This window comes from Peromyscus maniculatus, chromosome 12 (genome assembly GCF_049852395.1).
Source record: "Peromyscus maniculatus bairdii isolate BWxNUB_F1_BW_parent chromosome 12, HU_Pman_BW_mat_3.1, whole genome shotgun sequence".
In the NCBI taxonomy this organism is placed as follows: Eukaryota; Metazoa; Chordata; class Mammalia; order Rodentia; family Cricetidae; genus Peromyscus; species Peromyscus maniculatus.
This window is the reverse complement of record NC_134863.1, coordinates 54,619,094-54,629,839: the sequence shown is the minus strand read 5'-3', so window position 1 is coordinate 54,629,839 and position 10,746 is coordinate 54,619,094.

Sequence of the window (10,746 nt, the reverse complement as noted above, 5' to 3'; positions counted from 1 at the left end):
AATACACTGGTGGTGTTTTTAGCTACCCACGTTATGGTTCTTGCTACAGGATTGCTGGGAAATGGATATAGCTGGATTTCCTGGGGTTTGTTGCAACTATGTGAATCCTTTTCCTATCAATCTCACTTGCAAGAAGACCATAGCCAGTGAAGTGACACTTGAGTTATAAGGAGATGAAGGACAAAGGTCTAAGTTATGCCTCCCAGCTCTCCTCTTTTTCCAGAAGAAGGAAGGCCACACTTGAATGAATGGGCTTTTGTCACGGCCCATTCACATTTGGGAGAAGAATCTTTCTTCAGTCCACAATTCAAGTATGAATGTCCTTCAAAAGCACCCTCACAGTCACCACCAGAATAATAACAAATTTCCATGTACCTCTTGGCCAAGTCAGCCTACTCATGAAACCGTCACAAGTCTACCTGTAACTTGATACCCATAAGTATCTACTTAATCTATACTTAATCTCTAACTAAAGGCAGTATCAAAGATGTAGTGCTACATGAAAACATATTCACCCGTTTCCTAGAACTGAGGTTAGCAACCCATGAGGTTTTTCATCTTCTTCATATCCTGTGACTTAGGTAGTTATGTAAAATTAATACTTACATTGTACACTATCAAGCTGACACATATTTGCATCTCACTAGAGATGAAATTGCTTCACATATACTTGTCTATGTACGAACTCAAGTTTTTATGAATACCTGACACAAAATCCTATTTGCAACAAAATAAAGATAATGTCACACTTGCAGTCTTCTTTGCTGTAATGTGCTTGTGGTTGTAGTTGGAATTTATGATAGTAGGGATCCTGGATATGCTCCAAGGATCCATATCTTGGAAGATGTTTCTTTAGTCTGTAGCACAATTCAGAGTTGGTGAAGTCTTTAAGTGGGAGTGGCTTATCAGGAAAAAGTTAGGCTACTAAGGGCATGCCCTTGAAGGGGATAGTAGGATTTGGGGCCTCCCCATCCCATCCCCTACCCACATGCTCTCTCTGGTTCTGAACCACTATGAAGTAAGTGCACAGCATCCTTTCCACATGTTCCCTATTGTGCCATCTTGCCTTTCCACTGGCCAAAAGCAAAAAGCCTAGTCGCCTAGGACTGAAACTTCTGGGCCCAAATAAACTTTCCCTTCTCTATTCATTTATTTTTTGTTTTTATTTTTGCTCTTCGAGACAGGGTTTCTCTGTGCAGCACTGGCTGTCCTGGAACTCTCTCTATAGACCAGGATGGCTTTGAACTGAGACATCTGCCTGCCTCTGCCTCCTGAGTGCTGGGATTGAAGGCCTGGCAGCCTTTCCTTCTTATAAGTTGATTTCTCTCTGCTTCCATTAACAATGGAACACCCAGGACAACCTGAGTGTCTTCCACAGCTGAAATACATTGCCTCACAATAGTGCAGGGTTGAAGACCACAGTTGGAGCAAGGTGAATTCCCTCAGAGGTCTCTGTAGCAGGTTATATTTCATGCCTGTCTCTAGCTTTAGGTGGTTTGAGGCTTTGGGCTGGATCATTTCAGTCTCTAGCTTTAGGTGGTTTGAGGCTTTGGGTTGGATCATTTCAGTCTCTGTCTTGCTATTCTTTGAGCTTGCATTGGTGCCATCTACATTAATCAAGGGCCTATTCTACACTAGTATGGCTTATCCTATGCCATCACTAACAAGCCTGTTTAAACATAAGTTCGTATCTTGCAGAACTGGATGCTAAGATTTCAGCACGTGAACACCTAACTCAACTCCTGCTCTCCTTTAGGAAAGTTGTTTTTAAGACTTTGGCATTCTGTAAAGATTGTGGTTTGTTTTCTATGTTCCTACGGATGACTTTAGACTTTTTTTCATATTTTCTTTATTTTTATTACATGTGCATTGGTGTTTTGCCTGCATGTCTGTCTACGTGAGAGTATGGGATCCCCTGTAACTGAAGTTAAAGACAGTTGTGAGCTGCCATGTGGGTGCTAGGAATTAAACTCGGGTCCTCTGGAAGAGCAGCCAGTGCTCTTAACTGCTGAGCCACCTCTCCAGCCCCAGCAGTTTGGTTCTTATGTAGGAACAAATAGTCAATGACCTCTAGAAACTTAAATATCTCCAGTCATCGAGGAACAGTTCAATCATTGAAATACAGAGTTAGAAACAAAGAAGCCTGGTGGAAAAGAGACAATGTAAGGGAGAAGAATAGTTTTTATTTATTTATTTATTTGGATTTTTGAGACAGGGTTTCTCTGTGTAACAACCCTGGCTGTCCTGGATCTCCTCTGTAGAGTAGGCTGGCCCTGAACTCACAGAGCTCCACCAGCCTCTGCCTCCTGAATGCTGGGATTAAAGGTATATGCCACCACCGCCTGGCTGAATGCCTTTATTTATTTTGTATTTTATTTACTTATTTAAGAATTATTTATTTATTTCATGTGCATCAGAATTTTGCTTGCATACAGACCTGTGTAAGGGCATCAGATTCCCTGGAACTGGAGTTACAGACAGTTGTCAGCTGCCATGTGGGTGCTGGGAATTGAACCCAGGTCTTCTGGAAGAGGAGCCAGTGCTTTGAACCACTGCACCATCCCTCCAACTCTCTAAAAACACCCCCACTTCTTTCTTTCTTTTCTTTCTTTCTTTCTTTCTTTCTTTCTTTCTTTCTTTCTTTCTTTCTTTCTTTCTTTCTTTCTTCTTCTTCTTCTTCTTCTTTTTTTTTTTTTTTGGTTTTTCGAGACAGGGTTTCTCTGTGTAGCTTTGTGCTTTTCCTGGGATCTTGCTCTGTAGACCAGGCTGGCCTTGCACTCACAAAGATCCACCTGGCTTTGTCTCCCGAGTGCTGGGATTACTTTGTTTTTATAATGTTTTTTGAGACAGGGCCTCATGTATCCAAGGCTGACCCCAAGTCCACCTTATGTAGCTGAGGATGACCTAAACTTCTTTAGATTTTTAAAAACTTTAATAGCCACAGGAATATAAGATACTGCAATAATGAACTTAAAATAGGATGTTATTAAAAGTAAATATTCTAAAACAGCAAAGATGTCTGTGGTAGTTTGAATGTAATTGGCACCCATAAGCTCATAGGGAGTGGCACTATTGGGAGGTGTGGCACTATTGGGAGGTGTGGCCTTGTTGGAGAAAGTGTGTCTCTGTTGGGGGCAGGCTTTGAGGTCTCTTTTGCTTAAGCTTCGCTCAGTGTCACAGTCACTTCCTGTTGCCTGCAAGATGTAGGACTCTCAGCTACAGTTACAGCATCATGTCTTCCTGTACTCCATCGTGTCCTACCATGATGATAATGGGCTGAACCTCTGAACTGTAATCAAGCAGCCCCAATTAAATGCTTTCCTTTATAAGAGTTACCCTGATCATGGTGTCATAGCAATAGAACTAAGACAATGTCTTATATATCAAAAGAATAAAACTACACATAGCGTTGGGCGGTGGTGGCACATGCCTTTAATCCCAGCACTTGGGAGGCAGAGGCAGGTGGATCTCTGTGAATTCAAGGCCAGCCTGGTCTACAGAGCGAGATTCAGGACAGGCACCAAAACTATGCAGAGAAACCCTGTCTCAAAAAACCAAAAAACTACACACAGCAACTAGATTATCAATACCACAATATAAGTATAAGATAATAACACATATTCATCTTTATGGAGCTCTCCTTTCTCTGTCTTCTTTATTCTTACTGTAATCAAAACTTGTCTCTCTAAGTCATTTTGAGTTGTCTTTGAATTCCTGTTTTGCAGCAGTAACTATTTATAATATAATGTATAAAAAGATGATATAAATCCATGTTGAGGAAGACAGAGAAAAGCACCAAACTTTCTATTCTAACACATGGGACATGGAATGAGCAAACAGTGTTGTTATTTCTGTTTATAGAGTATTTTAAAAATAACTAAAGGAAATTACTTTCAAGTTATTTAGTCAAACTTTCAATCAATTGTGAGGGAATAATAAAGTTATCTTTAGTTCTGCAAGGTGTGAAGAACTGTACCTTCGTTGCATTCTTTCCCAGAGATAAAACATTTGTTAGTGCACGTGTGTGCTCGTGTATATGAAGGTGCACTTGCAAGTATGTGTGAGTCATCATGTGTGGAGGCAGGAAGACAAACTTCAGTGTCCCATGTCATGCCTGGTGGTCCTTGTGCTCACAGTCAGTCACTTTACCAACTGAACCATTCTTCCAGTCCTCCTAGGAAACATTTGACCTGGGAAAGCCAAAGAATTGATTAAGCAAAGCATAGGCTGTGGGACCCAGTTAAGGAAGGCTCCAGCCAGAAAAGCTCCACATGAATGGAGGAGATATTTTAGAATCATGACTGTATTAGACCTGAAGGGAAAACATTCAGATTCTAACTGAAGAGAAAGGAAGCTGGAAAGGGCCATGGTCAGGAAGAGGTGCAACTGATAGTTGATTTGGCATATCCAAGCATTTGGAGGATCCTTTATGGATGTTGGCTATATCTTTTGGAATAAATGAAACAGCAAATTAAAGGAAGTTATCCTTTTTTACAAATGACTTTAAAGAAATGTTGAAAATTATATGAAGAGATTAATACCCATTGTTCAACAGTGGACAGTCATTTACATGGTCATAGTGATGGAAAACCTTATCTATTGGTTTTAACCATATAACAAATCCTGTGGTGAAGGAAATTATGGGATGGATGATCATACGACAAAAGGTAAACTAATTTTTTGAAGGTTCATGACTAAAATTGATAATAGCACAAACGTTTTATTCAGAAAAAGGAAAGTGATGATCATACTAAACATCTGAAGGACTTTCAAAAGGGGAGATTTAGTAGCACCTAGGAGAATAAGGAAAATGAGAGGGTAGACAGAGACCACTGACGTGGCCTCTTTGCATCATCCAATGTCTTAAGTCATGTGCACCTATTGTTCTCACAAAATCAAACTTTAAAAGAATCAGAAGCAAAAAATTAAACCCCATTATGTAACATGAATCTTAAAAGGTCTTATTAATAAAAACCCGGAGCCAGGTCTTGGAGTGAACACTGAAAGATCAGAGAAGCAGAACCAGCCACAGCTAACCTTACCTTGCCAACTTCTCAGCTGATCCTGTTTCCTCAGACTGGAAGCCTCTGAGTCCTCATCCGAATGAAACTCAGCTGAACTGCTGCTCAAAAGCTTAAAAGCAGCCGGGTGGTGGTGGCGCACGCCTTTAAAACAAGCACTCGGGAGGCAGAGCCAGGCAGGTCTCTGTGAGTTTGAGGCCAGCCTGGGCTACAGAGTGAGTTTCAGGACAGGTTCCAAAGCTACACGGAGAAACCCTGTCTCGAAAAACTACAAAAAAAAAAAAAAAAAAAAAAGCCTAAAAGCTTAACATAACATCTCTAGTTTCTGGTCCTCATGCCTTATATACCTTTCTACTTCCTGCCATCACTTCCTGGGATTAACGGCGTGTGTCACCATGTCTGCCTGTTTCCAGTGTGGCTTTGAACTCACAGAGATCCAGACGGATCTCTGCCTCTGGAATGCTAGGATTAAAGGTGTGTGTGCCACTATTTTCTGGCCTCTATATCTAGTGGCTGTTCTGTTCTCTGACCCCAGATAAGTTTATTAGTGTTCACACTATATTGGGGAACACAATATCACCACACCATTATTCTGGATATAATTTTAAAACACATCTAGAAATGTTATTTCTTAAATGTAGCATGATGATTGATACTCTACACGGGCTTATGGAGACAGCAATTAAGTTGATCAGATACTTACAGTATTAACTTCATTAATACTGGCTAACACAAAAAGCCAATATGACAGACACATTAATACTCATCTAATGAGTTTCATGCTAAAAGCCTTAGAGTAATGTAGAGAGTTTTATTGCCATTCTCACTTGTATGGGAATGTAGAATCTGAAGTCATATTTATAGGCAAGTTAGTCAAGACACTAGCTGTCACGTTCTGTTAGTATATGATGACTGAATTGGACAACTTTGCTTTATGTTCTGGGTGTATTTAAAAATGTGGACTGATAACGACAAGCTTCTGGACATGATCAATGTGTGGGGTCTCACAGTGAACTGATAATATTTTGTTATGCAAAGCAGCAACATCAGGAATCGACAGAGGCCTTAACAGAGAAGGAATCAGGTAGGCACACATTCACAAAAGAGCCAGCCGTAGAGGGAAAGATTGCACTTTATGTCTTCAGCTTTGTACAAAAAAGTATGACGTCAGCAAGCCAGGATATACTAAGCAATTTCTAAGAAGGAAAAGAACATTCAAAAGATTTAAGTTCTGAGCTAGCAACCTTTAAATACCAAATGTGCATTTTTTTTTTTTTTTTTTTTTTTTTTTTTTTGGTTTTTCAAGACAGGGTTTCTCTGTGTAGCTTTGCGCCTTTTTCCTGGAACTCACTTTGTAGACCAGGCTGGCCTCGAACTCACAGAGATCCGCCTGCCTCTGCCTCCCGAGTGCTGGGATTAAAGGCGTGCGCCACCACCGCCCGGCTCCAAATGTGCATTTTTAATCCTGATCTTGTAGTATTTTTCTAAAGTGGAAAAATTAAAATAGTATATAGAAGTTGTCGTCATGAGTTCTAAAGAATTAGCCAATGATATTATGTAACATTTGTCTTATTTCTGTTAATTGGTGGATTTTTAAATATGTTCCAGGGCTTTGGCAGTGGTTCGATATTTGTTGGTAAGAAGCATCATGAATTATAATGGACTAATGTATACACGTACTGTAACAAATTGGAAGTTCTTGGTTATGAAAGGAATCATAATGTAAAGACATAGAGATCAGAGATTTGAACTTCACTCCCCTTTACCTATAAAAATAACTTGAGTAAAAAAAGACTTAACTTTACAAATGTGTAGTTAAATTTTATAGATTTACAAATATTTTATCAATTAACATTCTGAAATGGAAGTTAAAGAATTAAATACTTACAATGTTTAATATTTCCATAATAAGGAGGATGAATTATTCAACTTGTTATTCTTTGCATTTAGATATGACTTTCATGTAAGCTGGTTTTAATGAGTTACTTCATATTTTATGTGTATGGTAATGATAACATATGCTATTGTAAATGAGTCAATCATAAAGGAGTGTATTAAAAAAAGTAAATATTCTCCTCTTGCCATATCCAATGTCTACATTTCCCGTTATTTTTATATCTGATGAGTATCCGTCCATCTCATACAAACATATTACACTTAGGTAGTGTTGTTCTTTTCAAAGGTGAGAAAATATACACTATATATTTTAAACTTAGCAATTAGCATAGACAAATCTGGTCCAAATGTTTAGATAACTTCAGTAGTTTACAATACATCTATGCCATACATTTTACCCATCACTCTACTGCTGAACTTTTAGAGTACTTACTGTTGGTTTTCATTGCATTAAAATGAGCCAGACAGAAATGGCGGCAGCATGGCCTTACTCCCAGCACTTGAGAGGCAGGGGTAAATGGAGCTCTGTGAGTTTGAGGCTAGACTGGTCTATACTACCTAGTGAGTTCCAGGACAGATGGGGCTAGGTGGCGAGATTCTGTGTCTTGTTAGGGTTTCTATTGCTGTGACAAAACGCCATGACGAAAAGTAAGTTGGGGAAGAAAGGATATATTTGGCTTACACTTCCACAGTACTATTTATCATTGAAGGAAGTCAGAACAAGAACTCAAACAGGGCAGGATCGGGGGGTGGGTGGTGGGTGGGAAGGAGCTGATAGGGAGACCATGGAGGGTGCTGCTTACTGGATTGCTTCCCCTGGCTTGCTCAGTCTGCTTTCTTATAGAAACCAAATTCAGGAGCCCAGGGATGGCACCACCCAAAATGGGCTGGGCCCTCACCCATTGATTACTCATTGAGAAGATGCCCTACAGCAAGATCTTATGGAGGCATTTTCTCAATTGAGGTTCTCTCCTTTCAGATAACTCCAGTTTATGTGTCAAGTTGACATAAGACTAGGCAGCACACTCTGTTTCATAACCCCCCCCCCGCCCCGCCCCCAATCCCCACATCTCCTTTTACATATAATTTACACTTGCTATTTGTATTCAAAGGGGAAATTTACTAGATAAAAGGGAATATATAAAATTATCAAACTTTATTTTTTATATTTTATTCTCATGCATGTGACAGCTTTCCTGTTTGTGCACCCTGTTGTTGGGGAATATTATTTTAAGGTGTGTTACTTTTGTTTATGTTGCATTTGTTTAACTCTGTGAAGCTGTGTTACTGTGCCTGTGTAAAACACCTGATGGTCTGATAAAGAATTGGCCAATAGCAAGGCAAGAGAAAGGATAGGCGGGGTTGGCAGGCAGAGAGAATATATACAGGGAGAGAAGAGAGGAAAGGGAAAGAACTAGCTAGGGAAGAAAGGAAGATCTAGGAGCCAGAGAAGGTGGAGGATGCTGTGATATGTGTTGCTCTGATTGGTTGATAAATAAAGCTGCATTGGCCTATGGCAGGGCAGGATAAAGTTAGGCAGTACATTCAAACTGAAGACAGGAAGAAGGGTGGAATTGAGGAGATGCCAGCCCACTGCCGAAGAAGCAATAAGATGCCAGCAGACTGGCAATGCCACAGCCATGTGACAACATACAGATTAATAGAAATGGGCTGAGTTAAGTTATAAGAGTTAGCTAGCAAGAAACCTGACCCATAGGCCATATAATTTGCAATTAATATTAAGCCTCTGTGTGACTATTTTGTAAGTAGCTGTGGGACCGTGGGGCTGGGCAGGACTGGAGAAACAGGATTGTGGGGCCTGGTGGGACCGGAAAAACTTATGGCTACGGGAGGACATCAGGCGCCAGCCACCCAGCTACACAGCAAGTCATGGAGTAAGAGTAAGATTTACAGAAGTACTAAAATGAGAAAAGCCCAGAGGTAAAAGGTAGGTGGGATAAATTAAGGAAAGCTGTCTAGAAACTAAGCCAAGCTAAGGCCAGGCATTCATAAATAAGAATAAGCCTCCATGTGTGCTTTATTTGGGAGCTGGGTGGTGGGCTCCCCAAAAGGAGCCAAAAAACTCCCAACAACACCTTGTGCATACAGAGCCTGTGGTAATCAAAAGAGTGCAATGGATTCTGGGAACTGGAGTTACAGAATGATCTGAGACACTTAATTAGGGTGCTGGGTATTGAACTCTGGTCTTCTGCAAGAGCAGCAACTGTTTTTTAACCACTGTGCCATCTCTTAGCACCCATCATTATTTTACTGACTAGGTATTAAATAGCATGGTTAAGAGGTGAAAAAATGCAAGATAGAATGCTTTCATGCTTGAACAAAAAACTTTGGAGCATTTATTATGATATACATACGAACCCAGAGGTTTGGGTTATGATAATCATTGAGAATGTGCTTATGTACACTTATGACTATCTTGCTTATGTACACTTATGACTATCTTCATACTGAACAATGAATTAGGTATTTGGTATTTTGTGCACAACTCAATAAAATTCTTGTGGTGGGTTCTTTGCAAGGATTTCAACTGGCAAATACCATTACTTGATTTTTTTTTTAAATCTGAAATTGGTATTCTATAAATTATATACAAAACCAGATTTTTCTTTTTCTTTTTTGGTTTGTTTTTTCGATACAGGGTTTCTCTAAGTTGCCCTGGCTGTTCTGAGACTCGCTCTGTAGCTCAGGCTTGAACTCAGAGATCTACCTGCCTCTGCCTGCTGAATGCAGGGATTAAAAGTGTGCACCACCACCGCCCAGAGGAATACCAGATTTCTAAGACATACATGTCTGCAGGTATTTGAGGATCCAGACAAGAAAAATTGGCTGGTAGCAATTCTCATGAGAAATGTTTATAGTTGCCTGGAAACAAAGGCCTGTCCTTTTGCAGCATGCCACTGTCCTTGAGTCCTGAGGGCAGACATCTCTCTGATGTCACCATATATTATGTCAGGAACATTGAAGAGACTCATTGCATACTAGTTGGGTTTACTCTTAGTAAACTGAGCTTTAGAAAACCTGAAGACAGTTTGCTAACATAAAACTGAATAGTATGGGGTGCTTTCTAAAGATCTTTTCTACCAGCTTGACTTCAGAAAAAAAAAAAAGCAAAAACAACAAAAAAACCTCTAAACACCGTAATGCATTCGTGTTTTTTTTGTTTTTGTTTTTTGTTTTTTGTTTTTTTTTTTTTGGTCACAGATGTGAGTGGAGGCAATGACAGCTATGACAAACCATATAAAATTGATTTAAAATAACTTTATTGTCTTAGTTCATGAGTTTCAAAACATATAGAAGATGCAAACAAGGCCCTTTTCATATATTATTTTTTAATTGACCAGTCCTGCGGTGGCTAACATTCATGACATTTCTAAAGATATATCTTTATGTGTGTCTGTACGAGTTTACACGTACTTGCATGCAGGTGCCTGAGGAAGCTGAAAGAATGTGTCAGGTCCCCTGCAGCTGGAGTTATAGAATGTTGTAAGCCAATCAGTATGAGTGCTGGGAACCCTGTACAAGAGTGTAAGTCCTCTTAACAAGAGCCATGACCCAGGCCCTTCATAATACTCGTAAAATGTTCCCATTAAGATGTTGACTGAACTTAAACATGGCCTATAGTATTCTGGGAGAACAGGGCAATTTGAAGCTATGATGTCACTCTGGCCTAAAACAACATGCTTTCACACAGGGCAACAAGGCTAACACCACAAACAGGAGAAAAGATTGGTAGAAAAATCAAAATTCAGTAGGCAAAACCTTGAAATTATGAAACGTTTGTCATTGGCTCATAAAACAGAATATGCTT